This window comes from Pseudophryne corroboree, chromosome 3 (assembly GCF_028390025.1).
Source record: "Pseudophryne corroboree isolate aPseCor3 chromosome 3, aPseCor3.hap2, whole genome shotgun sequence".
Taxonomy (NCBI): Eukaryota; Metazoa; Chordata; class Amphibia; order Anura; family Myobatrachidae; genus Pseudophryne; species Pseudophryne corroboree.
Window position 1 is genome coordinate 99,587,342 of NC_086446.1, and position 12,679 is coordinate 99,600,020.

At 48.9% G+C, this 12,679-nt stretch overlaps 1 pseudogene; it reads right to left on the reverse strand.

The window, feature by feature from the left end:
- Positions 1 to 1,000: 1,000 nt before the first annotated feature.
- LOC135057208 (zinc finger protein 27-like) overlaps positions 1,001 to 12,679 on the reverse strand; it is a 145,708-nt pseudogene continuing 134,029 nt past the window's right edge.

Genomic DNA, 12,679 nt, shown 5'->3' on the forward strand with positions numbered 1-12,679 from the left:
CACATAGGCCTAGTGATACAAATCCTGAGTCTTGATTTTAAAGTTTAAAACACATAATAACACTATAAGACCTTGGACAGCAGTGTGTGGAACACGTATGAGAGAATAAGGTGGTCGACAGGAGGTAACAAAGGGGAGGGTTAATATAAATGTTTTCATTTTGATCAGATAAGGATCTTGTATCAGAGAGACCCACAGGACCAGAGGGGATTCCGCACTGGACAGTAGAAATTATTAATAAGTGATATCGAGACCAACTAGTTTACTCAAGTTATATCAGGGAAGAATTCCCAAAGTCAGTGGTTCTCAAACTGTGTGCCGTGGCACCCTTGGGTGCCTCTGCACTTGCAGGGGTACCTTGGACTGGTGGTCTATGACCAATTCAAATAATTTATGGTAAATGTAATAGGCAAAACCAGCGCTGGTGGCTGCCAATCATAACATATATGACAAACAGAAGCAAATCCTGTCCCTCACCACACAATTAAACCTAAGGGTGACATATAAACATAATTTAAATTAATTTAATATTTCTTTCTAAATTTCTCAATAAAAACATTTGGCCTAGAGGTGCCGTGAAAACAATTCTTATACTCTAGGACACAGGTTCTCAAACTCGGTCCTCAGGACCCCACACGGTGCATGTTTTGCAGGTCTCCTCACAAAATCACAAGTGAAATAATTAGCTCCACCTGTGGACCTTTTAAAATGTGTCAGTGAGTAATTAATACACCTGTGCACTTGCTGAGTTACCTGCAAAACATGCACTGTGTGGGGCCCTGAGGACCGAGTTTGAGAACCACTGCTCTAGGGCATAGGTTCTCAAACTCAGTCCTCAGGACCCCACACAGTGCATGTTTTGCAGGTAACCCAGCAGGTGCACAGGTGTATTAATTACTCACTGACACATTTTAAAAGGTTCACAGGTGGAGCTAATTATTTCACTTGCGATTCTGTGAGGAGACCTACAAAACATGCACTGTGTGGGGTCCTGAGGACCGAGTTTGAGAACCTGTGCTCTAGGGTGCTGTGATTCGATAAAGTTTGGGAACCACTACCCTAAGTAATAAATATGTTGGTGGTGCTCCCCAGGAGTTATAGGGTATCTGCATATTAAGATGGGTCTTTTCCTTCTGTCTAGGAAAGACCAATCTGAATATAAGGATCTAATCAGTTACTCAGATGGCCGATGTTCGCACAGAGTGGCGCAGCAGCAGATCACACAAGCCTGCAGAAGGCTTCTATTTACACAAGAAGCTCCTGAGTCATTAGCATATTTTCGTACAGCAGCTACGTCCCGCTGTGCATACTGCGCCCATCTGAATCAGGCCCAGTGTCAGCTCACTCATCCGGCGTGACATTTTCCTTATTCAGTGGAGGGAAATAACTTAGCTGGTGTGCGAGTACTGCCGGCAGATAGAGCCCCCTGAGATTGCCCCACAGTCAGACAGGGCATATGGCTTCCCTCCTATGTGAATCCTCTGATGTATAAGAAGCTGAGATTTGCTGAGGAAACATTTCCCACACTCAGAGCAGGAATAGGGCTTCTCTCCTGTGTGAACTCTCCTATGCACTAAAAGATTAGATTTGAGAGCGAATGATTTCCCACAGTCAGAGCAGGAATGGGGCTTCTCTCCTGTGTGAATCCTCTGGTGCCGAATGAGATCAGAGTTGCGCTTAAAACACTTGCCACATTGGGGGCAGGAGTAGGGTCTCTCCCCTGTATGGATCTTCTGGTGTCGGATGAGATCTGATCTAGTGATGAAACACTTGCCACATTCAGGGCAGGAGAAGGGTTTCTCCCCAGAGTGGATTCTCTGGTGTTTGATGAGATGCGAGTTACTGATGAACGCTTTCCCACACTCAGAGCAGGAGTAGGGCTTATCCCCGCTGTGAATCCTCTTATGGCTCAGCAGGTTTCGTTTCAGAGAGAAAGACTTGCCACAAAGGAAGCAGAAATATGGCTTCTCCCCTGTGTGGCTTCTCTGGTGCGAGACAAGCTCGGAGAAACATCTAAAGCATTTCCCACACGCAGAACACAGGATTGCCTTCTCTTTGGATTGATACTTTTGCTTGCGTTTGTTATTTTCACCAGTATAAATAGTTGTAGGATTGAGATTTGCGTCTGCACCGGACACCAATTCTGCCTTAACATGAGTAGAAACATATTGTCTATGTGTATTGGGCATAAAGGCGTCAGAGACTGTGAGATTACCTCCCCTCCAGGAGACTGATTCCTCCGTAATACGATTAGGTGTATACTGTGTAGGGTATGTGGGATTATAATTGTCAGTGTGTGTGAGGTCTCCTCCATCACATGAGACTGGTTCCCCTGTAATATCAGTAGGTGTATACTGTGTATGATCTGTGGGGGTATACATGTCAGTGTGTGTGATGTCTCCTCCGTCACAGGAGACTGATTCCTCCTTAATACGAGCAGATGTATACTGTGTATGATCTGTGGGTGTATACATGTCAGTGTGTGTGAGGTCTCCTCCATCACATGAGACTGGTTCCTTCTTACTATGAGTAGAGATATTTTGTGGACTAATTGTAGGTGTATGAACGGCCGTATGTGGCTCTTTAACTTTCTCCAGACTGCTGCTTGTACGTTTATCTTCTGATGAGTGCTTTGCATTCTGGATATTTAAACCCATACTTTGATCTTCGTTCATACAATCCGGTGAAGCCGTAGTTAATCCTGTTAGAAATAAACACAGTAGATAAAATAATAGTATAAAGGCAATGAAATACTGTATACACCATCCATATAGAAATTAGCTTTTCCACTAACGGGAATACCCTCTTACCTGAAACTGAGTGTAGGACTGCAGTGCACTAAGGGGGTCATTCCGAGTTGATCGCTAGCTGAATTTGTTCGCAGCGCAGTGATCAGGCTAAAAATCGGCAGTTCTGCGCATGCGTATGCGGCGCAATGCGCACGCACGACGTACAGGCACAACGAACGATGTAGTTTTGCACAGGGTCTAGCTATGCATTTCGGTCGCAGAGTGATTGACATGAAGTGGGCGTTTCTGGGTGGCAAATGACCGTTTTCAGGGAGTGTGCGAAAAAAACGCAGGCATGCTAGGAAAAACGCAGGCGTGGCTGGACGAACGCTGGGCAGGTGTGTGACGTCAAATCCGGAACTGAATAGTCTGAAGTGATCGCAAGCGCTGAGTAGGTTTTGAGCTACTCTGAAACTACACAAAAATTTTTTGCAGGTGCTCTGCGATACAACCGTTCGCACTTCTGCTAAGCTAAAATACACTCCCCAGTGGGCGGCGATATAGCGTTTGCACGGCTGCTAAAACTAGCTAGCGAGCGATCAACTTGGAATGACCCCCTAAATTCCCAGCAATTACTGTGCAGTCAAAACTAACCCACCGCACGCTTCTATGTAGGCCATAGATCTTTATTGAAAAACTATGGATGAACTGGAGTCAAAAGCTGCAAACAGCACAGAACAGGTGGGACCCTGGAAAAACACCCCCTAATAACTCTAATCTAGATTTTGTAATCTATATAATAACTTTATGAGGTCCCTCTTTCTGCTAATAGCTCCCACTGAGGGGGCAAGACACGGCGAGGAAGGGGGCTGACCGTTGCAGATGTTGTGTAAGTGTGTGTGGGGGGTCCTAGTAATAAAGAGGAGAAAATGTGTATTACAACCATATAAAGTATATAAAGCACACCCACCAACATTTTGAATCCCTAAAATGGGACCTCTCATGCGTCGAAGATGTGCGCCCCAAAGGGGGTGTGGTCTGTGTAAAAGGAGGCTTGGCTTTGCGATAATGCTACAATCGCAAGCCACGCCCCCCATTTTCCATCACTCTGGAGCATGCCCAGCGCTCTATGAGCTGCTAACATGCCTCCAGTCCCTCTGTCACCCGTGAATAGACGCTGTGCGCATGCTGACTGGCTGTTCTACCCGTTCTTCACACAGGAGTTTCTGATTGTCACGGTTGTAAATATAAATGAGTGTTAAAAATTTGGTAAATCTACAGAGATGTAAAGTTGAGACGTCTTAATGTAAGTAAATATTAATCCATGGTTCTTGGCGTTACCCGCAGAGCACCCGTAGCAGATACGGTAAAAAGTGTCAGGACCATTTTTGTTGTTTATTAAATTCTACGCTCTGGAGGTGCAATCCAACTTTTGATCCGATAGTGTGTTTGGGCGTTATCGTTCACGCAACGCAAGCGAGTGAGGGCTTTCTCATTTATATATATACATATATATATATATGTGTATATATATATATATATATATATATCTACACATCTGGCTCTGCGATACAGGAGAATACTGTGGCCCATAAACAAATACATTACACAATGCCACCACCACACTCAGTGACTCTCAGCATGTTCTTACGTCAAGCCAGATTAGTGGTGATGGAAGTTGTTCTCTTGGAACCTCGGTTTCAAGCACGGATTGTCCGCCAGCAAATACAATTACGGCATCCCATCCACTTGAGGTACAGGGATCATGGCAAGTGTTAATACGGGAGAGAGTAGCCCAGTAAAGTGCGGCCGGTGAATGAGGGGATGCACACACAGAAAGGGGAAAGGGCGAGATGAAGACACATACAGCGGCTACAGGCTGCGTGGTGGGCTGCAGTAACAAATGGCAATTACTACCATGAGTTTGGGACATTTAAGCCCAGGGGGTGCCAACAGCAAAAATAAGATTTTACTCACCGGTAAATCTATTTCTCGTAGTCCGTAGTGGATGCTGGGACTCCGTAAGGACCATGGGGAATAGCGGCTCTGCAGGAGACTGGGCACAACTAAAGAAAGCTTTAGGACTATCTGGTGTGCACTGGCTCCTCCCTCTATGCCCCTCCTCCAGACCTCAGTTAGGATACTGTGCCCGGAAGAGCTGACACAATAAGGAAGGATTTTGAATCCCGGGTAAGACTCATACCAGCCACACCAATCACACCGTATAACTCGTGATACTATACCCAGTTAACAGTATGAAATACAACTGAGCCTCTCAACAGATGGCTCAACAATAACCCTTTAGTTAGGCAATAACTATATACAAGTATTGCAGGCAATCCGCACTTGGGATGGGCGCCCAGCATCCACTACGGACTACGAGAAATAGATTTACCGGTGAGTAAAATCTTATTTTCTCTGACGTCCTAAGTGGATGCTGGGACTCCGTAAGGACCATGGGGATTATACAAAAGCTCCCAAACGGGCGGGAGAGTGCGGATGACTCTGCAGCACCGAATGAGCAAACTCTAGGTCCTCCTCAGCCAGGGTATCAAACTTGTAGACTCTTGCAAGAGTGTTTGACCCCGACCAAGTAACAGCTCGGCAAATTTGTAAAGCCGAGACCCCTCGGGCAGCCGCCCAAGAAGAGCCCACTTTCCTCGTGGAATGAGCTTTTACAGATTTAGGGTGCGGCAGTCCAGCCGCAGAATGTGCAAGTTGAATCGTGCTACAGATCCAGCGAGCAATAGTCTGCTTAGAAGCAGGAGCACCCAGCTTGTTGGGTGCATACAGAATAAATAGCGAGTCAGTTTTCCTGACTCCAGCCGTCCTGGAAACATATATTTTTCAGGGCCCTGACTACGTCCAGTAACTTGGAATCCTCCAAGTCCCCAGTAGCCGCAGGCACCACAATAGGTTGGTTCACATGAAAAACTGATACCACCTTAGGAAGGAATTGGGAACGAGTCCTCAATTCCGCCCTATCCATATAACAAAATTAGATAAGGGCTTTTGCATGATAAAGCCGCTAATTCTGATACACGCCTGGCCGACGCCAAGGCCAACAGCATGACCACTTTCCACGTGAGGTATTTTAGCTCCACGGATTTAAGTGGCTCAACCCAATGCGACTTCAGGAAATCCAACACCACGTTGAGATCCCACGGTGCCACTGGAGGCACAAACGGGGGCTGACTATGCAGCACTCCCTTAACAAAAGTCTGAACTTCAGGCAGTGAAGTCAGTTCTATTTTGGAAGAAAATCAATAGAGCCGAAATCTGGACCTTAATGGAACCCAAGTTTAGGCCCATAGTCACCCCTGACTGTAGGAAGTGCAGAAATCGACCTAGCTGAAATTTCTCCGTTGGGGCCTTCCTGGCCTCACAGCACGCAACATATTTCCGCCGTATGCGGTGATAATGGTTTGCGTTCACTTCTTTCCTAGCTTTAATTAGCGTAGGAATAACTTCCTCCGGAATGCCCTTTTCCTTCAGGATCTGGCGTTCAACCGCCATGCCGTCAAACGCAGCCGCGGTACGTCTTGGAACAGACAGGCCCCCTGCTACAGCAGGTCCTGTCTGAGCGGCAGAGGCCATGGGTCCTCTGAGATCATTTCTTGGAGTTCTGGGTACCAAGCTCTTCTTGGCCAATCCGGAACAATGAGTATAGTTCTTACTCCTCTCCTTCTTATTATTCTCATTACCCTGGGTATGAGAGGCAGAGAAGGGAACACATACACCGACTGGTACACCCACGGTGTTACCAGAGCGTCCACAGCTATCGCCTGAGGGTCCCTTGACCTGGCGCAATATCTTTTTAGCTTTTTGTTGAGGCGGGACGCCATCATGTCCACCTGTGGCCTTTCCCAACGGTGTACCATCATTTGGAAGACTTCTGGATGAAGTCCCCACTCTCCCGGGTGGAGGTCGTGTCTGCTGAGAAAGTCTGCTTCCCAGTTATCCACTCCGAGAATGAACACTGCTGACAGTGCTAACACATGATTTTCCGCCCATCGGAGAATCCTTGTGGCTTCTGCCATCGCCATCCTGCTTCTTGTGCCGCCCTGTCGGTTTACATGAGCGACCGCCGTGATGTTGTCTGACTGGATCAGCACCGGCCGGTGTTGAAGCAGGGGTCTAGCCTGACTTAGGGCATTGTAAATGGCCCTTAGTTCCAGAATATTTTTGTGTAGGGAAGTCTCCTGACTTGTCCATAGTCCTTGGAAGTTTCTTCCCTGTGTGACTGCCCCCCAGCCTCGAAGGCTGGCATCCGTGGTTACCAGGACCCAGTCCTGTATGCCGAATCTGCGGCCTTCTAGATGAGCACTCTGCAGCCACCACAACAGCGACACCCTGGCCCTTGGAGACAGGGTTATCCGCCGATGCATCTGAAGATGCGACCCGGACCACTTGTCCAACAGATCCCACTGGAAGATCCTTGCATGGGACCTGGCGAATGGAATTTCTTCGTAAGAAGCTACCATCTTTCCCAGGGCTCACGTGCATTGATGCACCGACACCTGTATTTGTATTAGGAGGTCTCCGTCTAGAGACGACAACTCCTTGGACTTCTCCTCCGGGAGAAACCCTTTTTTCTTGTTCTGTGTCCAGAACCATATCCAGGAACAGTAGACGCGTCGTAGGAACCAGCTGCGACTTTGGAATATTCAGAATCCAGCCGTGCTGTTGTAGCACTTCCCGAGATAGTGCTACTCCGACGAACAACTGCTCCCTGGACCTCGCCTTTATAAGGAGATTGTCCAAGTACGGGATAATTATTTCGTCCATTACCTTTGTAAATACCCTCGGTGCCGGGGATAGACCAACGGCAACGTCTGGAATTGGTAATGACAATCCTGGTGAGGAGGGTAAATAGGGACATTCAGGTAAGCATCCTTGATGTCCAGTGATACCATGAAATTCTCCAGGCTTGCACTAATCGCCCTGAGCGATTCCATTTTGAACTTGAACCTTCGTATATAAGTGTTCAAGGATTTCAATTTTAGAATGGGTCTCACCGAACCGTCTGGTTTCGGTGCCACAAACATTTTGGAATAGTAACCCCGGCCTTGTTGAAGGAGGGGTACCTTGATTTCACCTGCTGGAAGTACAGCTTGTGAATTGCCGCCAGTACTACCTCCCTTTCTCCGAGGGCAGCAGGCAAGGCTGATGTGAGGTAACGGCGAGGGGGAGTCGCCTCGAACTCCAGCTTGTATCCCTGTGATACTACTTGCAGAACCTAGGGATCCACCTGTGGGCAAGCCCACTGGTCCCTGAAGTTCCCGAGACGCGCCCCCACCGCACCTGTCTCCACCTGTGGAGCCCCAGCGTCATGCGGTGGACTCAGAGGAAGCGGGGGAAGATTTTTGATCCTGGGAACTGGCTGTCTGGCGCAGCTTTTTCCTTCTTCCCTTGTCTCTGTGCAGAAAGGAAGCGCCTTTGACCCGCTTGCTTTTCTGAAGCCGAAAGGACTGTACCTGAAAATACGGTGCTTTCTTAGGCTGTGAGGAAACCTGAGGTAAATTTTTTTCTTCCCAGCTGTTGCTGTGGATACGAGGTCCCAGAGACCATCCCCAAACAATTCCTCACCCTTATAAGGCAGAATCTCCATGTGCCTTTTAAAGTCAGCATCACCTGTCCACTGCCGGGTCTCTAATACCCTCCTGGCAGAATGGACATTGCATTAATTCTGGATGCCAGCCAGCAAATATCCCTCTGTGCATCCCTCATATATACACCGCACACACACAGGGAATGCTCTGACTGAGGACAGGACCCCACAAAGTCCTTTGGGGAGACAGAGAGAGAGTATGCCAGCACACACCAGAGCGCTATATAATGCAGGGATTAACACTATAACGGAGTGATTTTCCCCCCAATAGCTGCTTGTATACACATATTGCGCCTAAATTTGGTGCCCCCCTCTCTTTTTAACCCTTTGAGCCTGAAAACTACAGGGGAGAGCCTGGGGAGCTGTCTTCCAGCTGCACTGTGAAAAAAAAATGGCGCCAGTGTGCTGAGGGAGATAGCCCCGCCCCTTTTTCGGCTGACTTTTCTCCCACTTTTTTCATGGATTCTGGCAGGGGTAATTTATCACATATATAGCCCTGGGACTATATATTGTGATGATTTGCCAGCCAAGGTGTTTATATTGCCCTCAGGGCGCCCCCCCCCCCCCCCCCCCCCAGCGCCCTGCACCCATCAGTGACCAGAGTGTGAGGTGTGCATGAGGAGCAATGGCGCACAGCTGCAGTGCTGTGCGCTACCTTGTTGAAGACAGAAGTCTTCTGCCGCCGATTTTCCGGAACACTTCTTGCTTCTGGCTCTGTAAGGGGGCCGGCGGCGCGGCTCCGGGAACGAACACCAAGGTCGGGTCCTGCGGTCGATCCCTCTGGAGCTAATGGTGTCCAGTAGCCTAAGAAGCCCAAACTACCACCAGTTAGGTAGGTTCGCTTCTTCTCCCCTTAGTCCCTCGCTGCAGTGAGTCTGTTGCCAGCAGATCTCACTGTAAAATAAAAAACCTAAAATATACTTTCTTTCTAGGAGCTCAGGAGAGCCCCTAGTGTGCATCCAGCTCAGCCGGGCACAAGATTCTAACTAAGGTCTGGAGGAGGGTCATAGTGGGAGGAGCCAGTGCACACCAGGTAGTCCTAAAGCTTTCTTTAGTTGTGCCCAGTCTCCTGCGGAGCCGCTATTCCCCATGGTCCTTACGGAGTCCCAGCATCCACTTAGGACGTCAGAGAAACATGGGATAAAAGCCAGGGGGCCATAGAGTTGGGGGAGGGGAATTGCTGAGTAGAATTACGTTGAAGTTGTGGCTTCTGCCAGTGATACCACCAGGAAATCATCAATGGAAGTTCTGCAGTTGATTGCGAATTGGAGCGGCATTTACCCAAAATCCTCAGCAGAACTCGGGAGTCATCCAAAGCCTTCTAGCATGGCGTACCTAAAGGAGTAGGCTGACCATTAGATGAGCCCTACCATGCTGGTAGAGGACATAACATGACGGAATCAGCAATATGAAGGCGGTGCCCCTACCCCAGCAATAATGCAGAGGAAATAGTACTATCAGCAGGATCTCTCTGATGTGACATCTCACCCCGCAAACTTTCCCTTGCTGTGGCGGGTAAGCAAGAGATGGGTTATACACTGACTCTAGGCAGCTGGACTGTTAGGTAGTGGAAAGCACTCCACTGTTGTTGATGCTAGTTAGAATTGAAATACAGATATGTCACTTGTTTCCCCACCCCAAAGAGAGACAGGATATCATATGCCTATAAACATTATTGCATTAGTCAAAGAAAGCCTGACTCCCAGCTATGGCAGTAGCCACATACAAAACAAGTTTTATGGTAAGAACTTACCTTTGTTAAAACTCTTTCTGCGAGGTACACTGGGCTCCACAAGGATTGGACAATGGGGCGTAGAGTAGGATCTTGATCCGAGGCACCAACAGGCTCAAAGCTTTGACTGTTCCCAGAATGCACAGCGCCGCCTCCTATATCACCCCGCCTCCCTGCACAGGAGCTCAGTTTTTAGTTAACCAGCCCAATGCAGTAGCAGGAAAAGAGACGACAACGGTTAGTAGCCACATACAGCACATTCTCACGACAAGCTCAGCGGCTAATGCCATACCAACCCAATGAAGCTAAGTGCGTCAGGGTGGGCGCCTTGTGGAGCCCAGTGTACCTCGCAGAAAGAGTTTTAACAAAGGTAAGTTCTTACCATAAAACTCGTTTTCTGCTGCGGGGTACACTGGGCTCCACAAGGACTGGACAATGGGGATGTCCTAAAGCAGTTCCTTATGGGAGGGGACGCAGTGTAGCGGGCACAAGAACCCGGCGTCCAAAGGAAGCATCCTGGGAAGCGGCAGTATCGAAGGCATAGAACCTTATGAACGTGTTCCCGGAAGACCACGTAGCCGCCTTGCACAATTGTTCAAGGGTCGCACCACGTTGGGCCGCCCAAGAAGGTCCAACAGACCGAGTAGAATGGGTCTTAATGTGAACAGGAGCAGAGAGACCAGCCTTCACATAAGCATGTGCAATCACCATTCTAATCCATCTGGCCAGGGTCTGCTTGTGAGCGGGCCAGCCACGTTTGTGAAATCCAAACAAAACAAAGAGAGAATCAGATTTTCGGATAGAAGCAGTTCTCTTCACATAGATACGGAGAGCCCGTACCACATCCAAAGACCTCTCTTTGGGAGACAAATCAGGAGAGACAAAGGCCGGAACCACAATCTCCTGATTAAGGTGAAACGAAGAAACCACCTTAGGTAAATATCCGGGACGAGTCCTAAAAACCGCTCGAACACGGTGAAAAATCAGATATGGGGAACTACAAGACAAGGCACCCAGATCCGACACTCTTCTAGCAGAGGCAATAGCCAGCAAGAACACCACCTTAAGGGAAAGCCACTTAAGGTCAGCTGAACCAAGGGGTTCAAACGGAGGCTCCTGCAACGCCTCCAAAACCACCGACAAGTCCCAAGGAGCCACAGGCGGGACATAGGGAGGTTGGATACGCAACACACCCTGAGTGAAAGTATGAACATCAGGCAAAGTCGCAATTTTTCTCTGAAACCACACCGACAAGGCAGAAATATGAACCTTTAGGGAGGCCAGACGCAGGCCCAGCTCTAGGCCTTGCTGCAGAAAAGCCAAAAGCTTGGCTATACTAAACTTGGAAGCATCATAATTGTTAGATGCGCACCAAACAAAGTAGGAATGCCAGACCCTATGGTAAATCCGAGCAGAAGCCGGTTTACGGGCCCGCAACATAGTTTTAATGACCTCTTCAGAAAAACCCTTAGCCCTCAAGACGGAAGCTTCAAGAGCCACGCCGTCAAAGACAGCCGGGCTAGGTCCTGGTAGACACAGGGGCCCTGAATGAGGAGGTCTGGGTGTTGTGGAAGTAGAATTGGACGCTCTGACGATAGGCCCTGCAGGTCTGAGAACCAGTGCCGTCTGGGCCACGCCGGAGCTATGAGAAGCAGATTTCCTTTTTCTTGCTTGAACCTCCGAATTCCCCTGGGCAGGAGTGACACCGGAGGGAAAACATACGGCAGCCGAAACCTCCACGGCACCACCAGCACATCCACGAATGCTGCTTGAGGATCCCTTGTCCTTGCTCCGAAGACCGGAACCTTGTGATTGTGTCGAGACGCCATCAGATCCACATCTGGAAGACCCCACTTTTCCACGAGGAGTTGAAACACTTCTGGATGGAGGCCCCACTCGCCGGCATGCACGTTCTGACGACTGAGAAAGTCCGCTTCCCAATTCAGGACTCCCGCAATGAATATTGCCGATATGGCCGGTAGATGGCGTTCCGCCCAACGTAGAATCCGTGAGACTTCCTTCATTGCCAAATGGCTTTGAGTGCCGCCTTGATGATTTATGTAAGCCACTGTGGTGGCGTTGTCCGACTGTACTTGAACAGGATGGTTCTGAATTAAATGCTGGGCCAGGTTCAACGCATTGAAGACCGCCCGCAATTCCACAATGTTGATCGAGAGGAGAGATTCCTCCTTGGTCCACCGACCCTGAAGGGAGTGTTGCTCCAGCACCGCGCCACAACCTCTTAGACTGGCATCTGTCGTCAACAGGACCCAGCTGGATATCCAGAAGGGACGACCCCTGCACAATTGTTGGTCCCGGAGCCACCAGTGTAGCGACAGACGGACCTCCGGAGTCAAGAAGATCATTTGAGATCTGATCCGGTGAGGCAGGCCGTCCCACTTGGCTAGAATCAGCCTCTGGAGGGGGCGAGAATGGAATTGAGCATACTCCACCATGTCGAATGCTGATACCATTAGGCCCAGCACCTGCATTGCCAAATGTATCGACACTTGCGGACGAGAAAGGAAGCAACGAATCCTGTCCTGAATCTTCAGGACTTTCTCCTGAGACAAGAACAACCTCTGGTTGTGAGTGTCCAACAACGCT